Source organism: Rousettus aegyptiacus, unplaced genomic scaffold (assembly GCF_014176215.1).
Source record: "Rousettus aegyptiacus isolate mRouAeg1 unplaced genomic scaffold, mRouAeg1.p scaffold_m13_p_12, whole genome shotgun sequence".
Taxonomy (NCBI): Eukaryota; Metazoa; Chordata; class Mammalia; order Chiroptera; family Pteropodidae; genus Rousettus; species Rousettus aegyptiacus.
Window position 1 is genome coordinate 93,651,637 of NW_023416287.1, and position 11,171 is coordinate 93,662,807.

The window sequence follows — 11,171 nt, forward strand, 5'->3', positions numbered from 1 at the left end:
GAATCGTGGCCCAGAAAGGCTGCCGCAGTCCTCACCCCGGTACCGTGGATGTCACCTCATTTGGAAGCAGGGTCCTTTCAGGTGATGGAGTCAAGCCAAGGTCATTAGGGTGACCTGGCCCTGTGCGACTGCGTCCTCACGGGGACAAGCTGTATGAAGAGAGAGGCAAGGGTGAGTGGGGCACCCACAGCCTTCTGAAGGACGAACGAATGCACCGCAGAGAAAAGCTAAAACTACGAATGTCAGAAAAGCTACGAGCTGGAGTATTTTCGGATTTCTCGACCTGTGAATCGCAAAGCTCCAGGGAACAGCGGGGCGGCCGCTGGCCGTGCACTCGTCGTGTGCGCTCCGGTCGGTCCCCAGGTGCGGAAGCAGCTCCGCCCTTCGACGCAGCCTCCTGCCCTGCCTGCCGCGGCCCCGGCCGACCGCTCTCTCGCCACAGGTCACTGAGGTGCCCACCAAATCGCTGCCCGGCCCGCGGCAGGAGGGGTGAGCAACACGGGCGGCCTGCTGTCCCTCTGAACCTCCTCAGTCCAGCCTGGTGCCTGCCGCCCTTTCCCTGAGGCCCGTCACTCTGACGTCCTACCGCACAGCCCTCCACGGCCCGCCACGGGGTTTCCAAACGTAGGACGCACCACCATGAAGCCGTAGCCACCCAAGCCCCGGAAACTCGGCCAAGACGTGCACAGCTGAGCTTCCTAAGCCGGTGGCCGACGCACACTCCCGGGTCTTCCCGTTAAAACGCTCCTCTGCCTCGAAATGAAATACGCCCCAAAATGCAAGGCCCAGGCTGCAGTAGTAATTAACAGTCACAGCTCGGCACCCCAGAATTTATGTCCAGGGAGCTAATAGGACATACATAATCTTTTTGCGCTTAGGGGAGAAGACTAATGTGGAAATGAAAATAACTTTTCGTTCTTTGTAAAGTAATTGCTGCTGCCTCTGGGGATTTTCTCCCAAAATGGGCAGTGGCTGTGCCATGGGGTGGAGCCTTGGCTGTCCCCATCCACAGGGAGTCTCAGCGGTCACTTGTGCAGAACCAGAAACTTCGCCGAGGAGCTCGCTAGCATAAGAACCACGACATTGTCTGTCACTCTAAGTACATACTAGGGAGTGCGAGGACACGTCTAGTCCCAGTCGGGGACACTGCCCTAGACCCCCCTGCCCGCCACGAGCCAGTCCCCGTGGGACCCGAGCAGTCCCGACGCAGCCCACGTACCCAAACCGGCGATGACGAACCGGAAGGAGACGCTGTTTAATTAAGAGCCGAGCAGCCGCTCGCGAGGTGCTCAGGGGCCGGTTCTGTGGCGACCTGGGAGCCGTGCTCTGACTGCTTTCTGTAATTATTCCCTACATTACAGCGCAGCGTGACAGCGCAGGAAACCCGTGGCCACGGCTTCCCCGGTGACAGAGACACCGTGCTCCAAGGAAACGGGTAAAACAGAAACGTGCGGCCTGGACAAGGCCTATGCCCCCCAGATGTGCTCCCTGTTCAGGTGGCGGTTTAATTTGGTGAATGTGGAGTCCCCTCTGCCCACCCCCACCAGCTTCCTGGTGACGCGTGCAAGCCAGCAGAGCCAGGGTCTCCTGCAACAGTGGAAGCATGGGCCACGGTGGCCATGCCACCAGACACGCCTGCAAGGCGGGCACAGGCAGCCACGTGGCTGCACACGCCCGGCCCGAGTTTGTCGCATTGCCGTGATGGTGCCGGTCTGACGTTTGACCCCTTTCACCCCCTGTGTGTGGCGAGGCGTTCGCACCTGGCGTCTGTCCTGGCCCTGCGGTGACGTTTGCCGGCCCCCGTGGAGTGCCGACTCGCGGGCCAGGGACGCTGGGCCTGAGCTCTGCGGGGGAGCCGCTCAGGGCCAGGTCGGGCCACACCGCGGCCCTGAAAGAAGACGTGGGGAGAGCGGCTTGGACGAGCGGGGACGATGGCACTTCTGTTCACAGACCGCCATCGCCCGTCCTCGCCCGTGTCCTTCGGGTGGGTCGCATTCTTTGGGGAAAATGACCATTCCCTCCAGATGCCGAGGCCGCCGCACTCTGGACGGTGAGAGTCAGCAGCGCCGCTGGTGACCAGCAGCCAGAGGCCTTCTGAGGGCCGGGACAGTGCGGGCACGTGGGGAGGTGGAGGCCGGGGTGGGGGGACCGAACTACCGAATGCTGAATGTGACACAAACACCTGGACCAGCGAAGAGCGGAGGTGTCTGCAGAGATGGTGCGTGGGGCTGGGACCAGGTGGAAGGAAGGAAGGGGCTTATTCCGGTTCCTGCGGCGTCCGCGTGGAGGCGGGGCCGGGGCCAGCTTGGGCCGCTTACAGACCACACGCTCACACTACGTGCCCTGGGACGCGGGCTTGGGGGACACGTGCGCCAATAAAGGGGGCTGAGCAGGCAATAATGAACCTGTGCAGAGACTTCCCATGGGGACCGCCAGGGCCTGTGCCGGACCCCAGACACGTGCTTGAGGGGACTCACAGCGGCTCGCTAGGACCTTCGCCAACTGGCGGGGGAAGCCAGGGCGGGCGTGGGTGGCGGGGCTCACGGCCCCTGCGGGGCGCACTCCTGCGCCGGCTGCCCGCGCGCCGCGCAGCCCTGAGCGCTGGCCCGGGAGCTGAGGTTGCGGCGCGCCTGCCCGCGTGGGTGGCGACATTCTCGCGGCTCGGCTTCCTCCCGCTGTTCACTGCCCCGCACTGCGGGGTAACTGGTCGCCCCAGCCATGAATCCTCTGCCACATCCCCAAGCCCCATTTCTGTCAGGGACTGGGAAATGTCAACCTCTGACAATTAGATACCGGAGGCTCTGGTGTCCGGTGGGCCTTCTCCCGTGACTGAGTGGAGACCCTGTGTCACAACAGCCCGGTCGGCTAAGAGAGAACGCGCTGGGGCTCCGGGGAGGCCCGCGTGGGCGCGCACGGCGCACCAGGTCTCGGCGTGGCCTTCACCGCGCGGCGGAGTGTCAGTGCGCGGCCGGCAGGTCACCGCGCTCCGCACGGCCACGTCGGGCTGGCGCTGAGCTCCAAGCGGGGCGTGGGCACTCTTAGGGCCTCACTTAACAGCTGTTTTGTGACAACTCATAAGTGACATAATATATATATTTTTATTATTGACTGTATCGACGTGAGAGACCCAGTGAACTAGGTGCAGCCTTGGACTCTTCCTCAAAGAAAAGCATCAAATGAGACCAGTCGAGAATATGGAGGCAGAGATTGTTTGGGGTCAGCTAGATGTCCAAAGTGGGGAAGGTGACTGGACCAACAGGGGAGTTGGCTGAGGAGGCATGAGGGGCTGGGGGGGGGGGCGGCATCTGAACAAGTCCCTTTGCAGAACAGTGGTACTTTGCTGCGGAAACTCAGCCACGACAGGGAGGCCGAGGGCCGTGGGCACTTACAGAGGCGAGAGGAGACCCTGCATCGTGCAGAAAATCTAAGTGCCAGCCTCGTCAGGGAGCAGTAATGGGGACGTCACAGCATGACAAAGATGGGCAAGATTCACAGTGACAGTGTCCAATTAAAGACCAGAACGAGTGCAGGCTCCTTTATCGGTTAACAGTGACCTTGGGACTGCCATTACCGCCGCTGGCCCGGTACCAGTGCATTTGTGAAACGGGTGGCTAAGCAGAGCAGCTGGAGAAACTGAGGCAGTTGGCCAACAGAGGCGAAGCTCCTGGCTGGGCTAGGCGAGTGTGCGCTCAGAGCTGCGGGGTCTGCAGGGAGCCCAGCACGGACAGCTGCCCAGGAGTTAGCCCGGGACACCCGGCAGGGCATGTGGACATGTCCATCCGCCGTAGGTCGCTCCCACGCCAGCAGAACCACTGAGCCGCCACGCCACGGGCGCTGGGAGCAGCCGTGTGGCAGCCGCGCCTGTCCCAGAGCCCGCGTGGGCGCGACCCCTGTGGCCTGGCACACGGAGGCTGCTGTGCACTGAGCATGCCACGAACGGGAACCAGAGCGGAAACGCACGGGCAGGGCCGTGAGTCGGACTCGCTCGGAGACAACGAGACGGTAGCTGCGCTTCGAGGATGTGAGCGAGTGTGAACTTTTCCTCAAATTCGCCGTAACAAGTAAACGATTCCAACGGCCGTTGTTTCCCAAACACTTGAAGAATTGCGCTGTGTTGACAAATGCTATGTGACGCCTTTGTCACAGAGGACGATGGCGTGGCTGATGACATGCGCCGGAGTAAGAGGCCCCGACCTCACACAAAACAGGCCAAATCCGTTGAGTGTCTCTGCGGTGCAGACGCTCTGGTGACGGAGGCGACGGGCACCGGCCATGTTACATGTGACTTACAGTGTTGATCTGCTGCTTTCCAACCTCGATTTTCCCCCTGGGCCCCGAGAGCCCGGAGCCCACGGCCCCCTCGCCCCCCCGTCCCGCCCTCTCCCTGTCCTGTCCTCGTGGCGCACACGCGGCCCCCTCCCCGCCTACCGCCGTGCTCCCTGGTTTCCACGTCGCACCCCCGCCCCTCGCTTGCCGGGCCTCAGGTTCCTCTTCCGCTCCGTTGTCCACGGTAGTGGCTCCAACATGGAAACAAACAGTCCCTCCTTGGCCACAGCTCTCGCTGACACCTTTATTGCTGCTGGCATTTCTCAGACGCGTGACACTCCTTCTCTCTCTCGCCTCCCTTCAACATGCTTCCGCGAGGCCAGCAGAGGGGACCCTTCCCTGTGAGGTGACAGAGATAAAACAGCCACCACGCTGTGGCATTCCACCAACAGACGCCATGCAGAACGTCCCGACTCCCGGAGAGCCACCCGCACGTTGGCCAGTGAGGGAGGCAGGCCTGCCTCTGCAGAGTCGCTGCGTCACTGTACAAAGCCACCCTGTGTCACTGACCCCAGCACTGGCTATTTAAAGTGAAGAATCCTTGGGAAAGTCAATAATGGCCCCTTCCTTTCTGTTTTATGAATTCTAATCCAATCAAACATTTCCAGACTTTAGACAAATCCACTTTCCATGTAGTGATCAAAATTTGTGTAAAGCCTTCCTTTTCTGATTCTAAGAGTCGGTGTTTTGGGGAAGGTGTACCCCTCCGTGGACGCGGGGAGCAGGTCCTGGAGTGGAGCTGCACCACGCCAGATTCTGCAAGGCAAGTCTGGGCGAGTCGGACACACGGGGTCCAGGCGCGGGGCGCTGCGAAGCGGAGCCGCTCGGCGGCGGCCAGCGGATGAGAGAAGCAGCGAACAGCTGTGCGCACGTCCAGCCGGCCGCTTCCGGGCGCGCATGTTGGCTCTGGGCCTGACGGTGCTCCTCCTCGCCCACGGGCGCGCATGTCGGCTCTGGGCCTGACGGTGCTCCTCCTCGCCCACGGGCGCGCATGTCGGCTCTGGGCCTGACGGTGCTCCTCCTCGCCCACGGGCGCGCATGTCGGCCTGACGGTGCTCCTCCTCGCCCACGGGCGCGCATGTCGGCTCTGGGCCTGACGGTGCTCCTCCTCGCCCACGGGCGCGCATGTCGGCTCTGGGCCTGACGGTGCTCCTCCTCACCCACGGGCGCGCATGTCGGCTCTGGGCCTGACGGTGCTCCTCCTCGCCCACGGGCGCGCATGTCGGCTCTGGGCCTGACGGTGCTCCTCCTCGCCCACGGGCGCGCATGTCGGCTCTGGGCCTGACGGTGCTCCTCCTCGCCCACGGGCGCGCATGTCGGCCTGACAGTGGTCCTCCTCGCCCTCGGCGCCTCTCCTCCTTCCTTGCGGGTCCCTCGCGCCCTCCAGGCGTGAGCGCCGGCTCGTGCGCGCCCAGGCGTCCACACGGCCTCTTGTATTTGGCTCATCAGTCGTGGCGCATGATTCGTGTGTGCAGCTGCGTCTTCTGCTATCCTGACTTTTTGACTTCTGGAGAATGTGAACTGCCTCTAGTCATATGATTTTTGTCCCTCCGCTCCTGTGCCTGACCTGCCGGAACAGCCGGGATGGCTCTGGCCCGGTAATAGCCCTGTGCATCAGGTCACAGACGAGACATTCATCCCTGGATGAGAGCAGCACCCGGCGCTGTGGGCCGGCTTTGTCTCCATCACTGTGAGCCAAGGCCCTGGGTGCATGCCCCTGGGCAGACCTGCCTCCTGCAGAATTTCAGCTCTGCACTTTCGCAGAGCCTGGAGCCAAAGCAAATGACATTCGTGATAAGGAGGAGGCTGAGAGCGATGGGTTGTGCAGCTTTTCTAAAACTTCTGTGAAGGAACGCCCAGGGGGGGCTGTTCTCCAGCAGCCGTGTGGGGAGGGGGAGCCTGGGGCCTGTGAGTGCGCAGGACACAGGGGGCCTGAGGAGGGCGTGGACCCCAATTCCCACATCCGCTGGCTTCCTGCGTGCTCCCCTCCCCCACCCAGCGGAGCAAGACCCCCCAGGGAGCCACACTGGCCGCCCATCCACAGGCCCGCAAGGAGTGAAGCAGCTACTTGTGGAGTTTAGCGCCAGGTCATCATCGGGCAGCCATCCGCCAAGCGGCCCTGCATGGAGGGGTCCACCAGGTGGTCCCACGTACACCCCGTGGACCCCAATAAGTTGGGATTCCGGGTGGGGGCCAGGGCTCAGCAGGACCGGAGCCAGGGCGGGCCTTGGACCTGACTACCACCTCGTGAGCGCCCCCCCCTTCGTAAATGACTAGTCACGCCTCCAACTGCCCTCCTCTCCGGGGCAGGAGCCCAGGAACACGGACAGCATGGCGACCTGGCAACAGAGAATCCCTGCGCCCCCAGCCCAGCCCTGGCGGCGCTGATTGGGGAACCAGAGGGGCGCGCGCACGACCCTGCGCGGTGGCCGCGCTCTTTCTACCCCTCCCCCCACTAGCCGGGGACCTCTAAGGTCACAGGAATGTGGATTCTTAAGAAGAGACATGGGGTGTTAACGAAGGGGTCCTAGGAGCCCGCGACACGGGTGTCCCTGAGAAGACAGAAGTAGGGTCCTCCCCGCGTCGCCCCCTGCACCCATAAGCCCCTCTCCTCCCAGAATGCTCCCAAAACTTGGCCTCGACGGGGACCAGGCGCTCGTGCGCGGACACCCCCCCCCCAGGCACGCTCACGGGGCGACGCTCGTCCCCGCGCCCAGGCGGCGCGGGCTGGCGCGGGGGGCGGGGCGCGCGGAGAGTGCGGCAGGAAATGCTGTTAATTGGAGAAATGCACGCGGATTGCACGCGGCGGCCTTTGATGTGCGCGGGGCGGCGCGGCCCCGCCGAGCGCGCGAGCCCACCGGCGTGCGCCCCTCTCCGCCCGCTCCCGTGGGAGCGCAGCCGCCCAGCGCCAAGGACGCGTGACATTGATGGCGAACGAGCAGGAGGTCGTGGGTCTCTTTCTGTGAGCAAAGTCAGGCAGCTCTCACGGAGCCCTTTGCGTCTCTCCCCAAAGCCCCTGGGCCTCCCAGCCCCGCCATGCCCTGGGGCGGGGGAAGGGCGAGCACCGCCAAGGCGGGCACGCTGCCCGCTGTTCCCACGAGCAGCGGCCGCCTCGTCTCGGCCTAATACATGCACACATATAAATATAGTGTCCGTCCGAATGACATTCGGCTGGCTCTGCCCCCGCCCCTTCTCCTTTTCATCATCAGCAAATAAAGATTAGCTGGGAGATTATAGAAAGCGTTTTCAGGCTGGTGCTGATCTTTATTCCGGAGGCTTTGTGATGATATTGATGATGATGATGGTCAAGTGGACAGTTTGATTTTTGTGTTTGGAGCTAGTTATAAAGAATCAATATTATATCAAGGGGTAACTTTCGTGATAAAGGGCTTTAACCACTCCAGCTATTCATCATAAGTCTGTAGCAAGCAGATAGGTCAAAAGAAATTATATTGCACTAAAGAGTGAGTCTTCTTATCTCTCCCATACCAGGGGAATAGGGACAAGCCGATCGATACAGTAGCTGCTGTATACTTCTTGCAATTATCAATAGCTGATTTCGCCTTTTGAGGCCTGCATCTAATAATGCAAGCTAATAATAATCGTTTGAGCCTCCCTATAGGCGAGGGAGTCAAAGTTTGAGCTGCCCAGCATTATTCATGCGATCATACATGCGACGTGCCCCTCCCCAGCCTGCACGCAGCCCGCACCCGCAGGGAGCGGCCACAGGGAAGTCCTTAACACCGGCTGCGCCCCTGCGAAGACGGATGGCTGCGAGCGGATGTTTCCCTTCACGCGGCACAAAAAGCCTTGGAACGTTCTTGCCTGTGATGCCGACACGTGAAGCTGGGAGCTGTCCTGTCATGTGCAAGGCGTCCAGCACACAGATCTTGGTGGATTTATATACGGTGCAGTTGGCTCCTATCTATTAAAAATGCTTAGATATATTTCTCTCAATAGGTTTAAAAGCAAAAGGGGCGGCAGAGGGTGGGGTGTGGGCAGGGGGGAAGCTATGTATTGGTTTATTAAAGTAAAGCATTTTATTTGGGGGGAGTTGCCTTGAAGTTGGTAAATAAGAAGCTTGGAAAAGTATTTTCAAGAAACCATAAATATAATTTTTGGCTCCATCGTTTCTAGCCCCCCCCCCCACCGGCATGTATTAAAGCAACACCTTTATAATTGGCACTTGCCCTGCTGTTTGGGCTGGGCTGTGGTACCCCAAGCACAGACTTCCTGGTGATGGGGACATTTATCTTCGTGATTGCTCCAGAGTGGCAGGTGGTGTTATCAATTACCTCCCCTTACCAATAATAATATTAGTATGGTAATATCTTTGCTCAAGTAAGAACCAATTAGCAGTCACTTGTCACAGCATTAAAGACACAAAATCATGCTGGATGTAACCAGAAGGACCCACAACAGAAGTTGGGGGTGGGGCAGGAAATAGAGAGGAGGAAGAGGCCAGTGAGAAGAAAGGAACTTTGATTTAGGAGGAATAAAAGAATGAAAGGAGACAGAAAATAAAGCTCTAATATTTGAATACCCTCTTTGTATTAAATGGCTGGGGAAATAAGTACATTGTAAATTAAGTGTCAAATGCACCTGATGTAAAACTGCTTTTGTGGATGGAGAGGCAGGAAGCATCAGAAAACTGGGTCGCTAGAGCAGAAGCAACTCTTCAAGCTCATTTTCAGATCAATCCTGCAGACAGCCTGTTTTATCTGAATAAATGATACAAATTAAATCAAACACCTAATTATACGTTCCATTAATGTAAAATATACAGTATTAATTTGTAAATAATATTATTAACCAGAGAAAATAATAACGTGTCACCTCTTAAGATGAAAACATTACAAGAAATACAATTAACAAATTAGATTTAATTATAGGGAAGAAAAGCAACTTTTGTATTTGCGATAGTGTTTAGGTATCACAATATTGTAACAGACAGCGGTCGTGTGGCGGTGTGTGTGCGCCGCGTGCGTGAGTCGTGTCTGCAGCTCCGAAGCACCACCATGTGCCTTTAATCTGGGCAAGGCTGGAGGAGAGACATCCTGTCCTCATCTGGGAAAATATTCCGTTAACGTTTTCACCTCACAGTAAATCTACTGGATCAGCTCAAGAGGCATATGCTTTCATTAAAATTTGCCTCATTAAATAAAAACAATTAAAGAAAAGTTTCAGATCTGAGTAGAGGGAGGCCAGGAAGGGAGAACAGGTGAGTCAGGAGGTTATGTGCATTTTTAGACCTTTTTTTTTGGGGGGGGGGGTATTGTTTACACAAGTCTATGTAAAGAGAGTGAGCCACCAGACGTGCTGATCTGCACCATTTTAGCAGTGGCAGGGAATCGGGGCAGGTTTTGGTTTCACAGCCTCGCCGACTCTTTCGTCCAGGTCTTTGCTGGATTTTCTCAACGAAATCCCAGCGCAGCGTGCGCGGAGGGTGACGTGGAGCTGGCACCTGCGCCCCGCGGCGCCGCCCGTGCACCCCGCGCGGGGCAGGCCAGCCTGCCGAGCTCCGCGTCCGGCATTCGTGCAGGCTCACTTCGTGACAGCCACTGGGTCCAGCGCGGCGCCGAGCAAGCCTGCTGGAGCTTCCCACTTGCAAGGCGCATCACGACTTGTGCTGAACGTCTCCAATCTGAAGGCTTGCTTCTTACAGATAAAGGGCCGGGGTCTCAGGTTCGCTTTCATTGGAGGGACTTAAAAGACTCTCCCGACGACCACACCTCGTGGAAAATGCAAAGCAAGTCGACGAAATTAAACAGCTGCTTTTGGAAGTCTCAGAAAGACCTTGGGAAATCGTGCCAGTGTATTGGAGGGGGTGGGGGAAGCCTGAGGAACAAAAAAAGGTGGTGATCAGCTCCCGCAAAGTGGCCCAGAGAGGAGGAGTCGGTGCCCTGGGGGGCAGGAGGCTGCAGGGAGCCAGGATCGGCATCATCTAAAAGCTTTGGGCGCCGCGGGAGCTACAGTTGCTTCTTCTCCCCAAAGTGTTGATTTAAAAAATAAAGGGGGGGGGGATTAACCAGGTCACAGAAGGCGGTGCACCTTTACGCGGAGGGCCGACCCGCGGAGGATCGGCTTGCGTTCTTTCTTTTCTAGGACAGTCTCCCAACATCTACCTTTCCGCTGCGGCTCCGCAACTTCTCCAAACTGTAGTCGATGCTGTGAATTATGCGGAAACACCCACTCTTTACAGCCGCCCCCGCCCCGCTTCTCTTTGCCTCTTTCCCCAGAAACGTTCCTGGCCCCACTCATCCCCAAGCCCCGGCTACAAACTTTTCCCTGCCTAGCGCCTCTGCGCCTGATGCAAGAGCGTCCCTCAAATGCGGTATGTGCAGAAGTTCGCAGTGTAATGGCGAAATAAGGATATTTCCCCCGCAGCTGAACCACAAAAGCCCTATCGTGGAGCGCGGACTCTATAGATTGCCAACGTCTTATTGATCATTTTTTCTTTTCAAAAACAAAATCACCTATATGAATACGCCCGCCACCAAAAAAACAAATCAAAACCAACCTTAGGGGATTTTTTTTTGGGGGGGGGGTCGTAAAAGTGGCGACAGGGGCTGTTGCAGATGACGCCAACCCGTGCTTCTCCCGGAGCCCAAAGCTGTTGCTTCGTGAAACTTACAATTAGAGGCGGGCGGGAGAACGCGGGCTGGGAAGCGGGAAGATTCTAGAATGGAAAAGCAGCCTGCGGTGAGCTGGGCGAGAGGCGCAGGATCGGGGTCCGTCCTGGGGGCCGGGTGTCCCCCATCTAAGCAGAGCCCCACCCGCAGCCACGCAAGGAGCTCGCAGCCTTCCCGGCGCCTGCGGCTGGCTGGTCACCGCCCGTTTCCCCC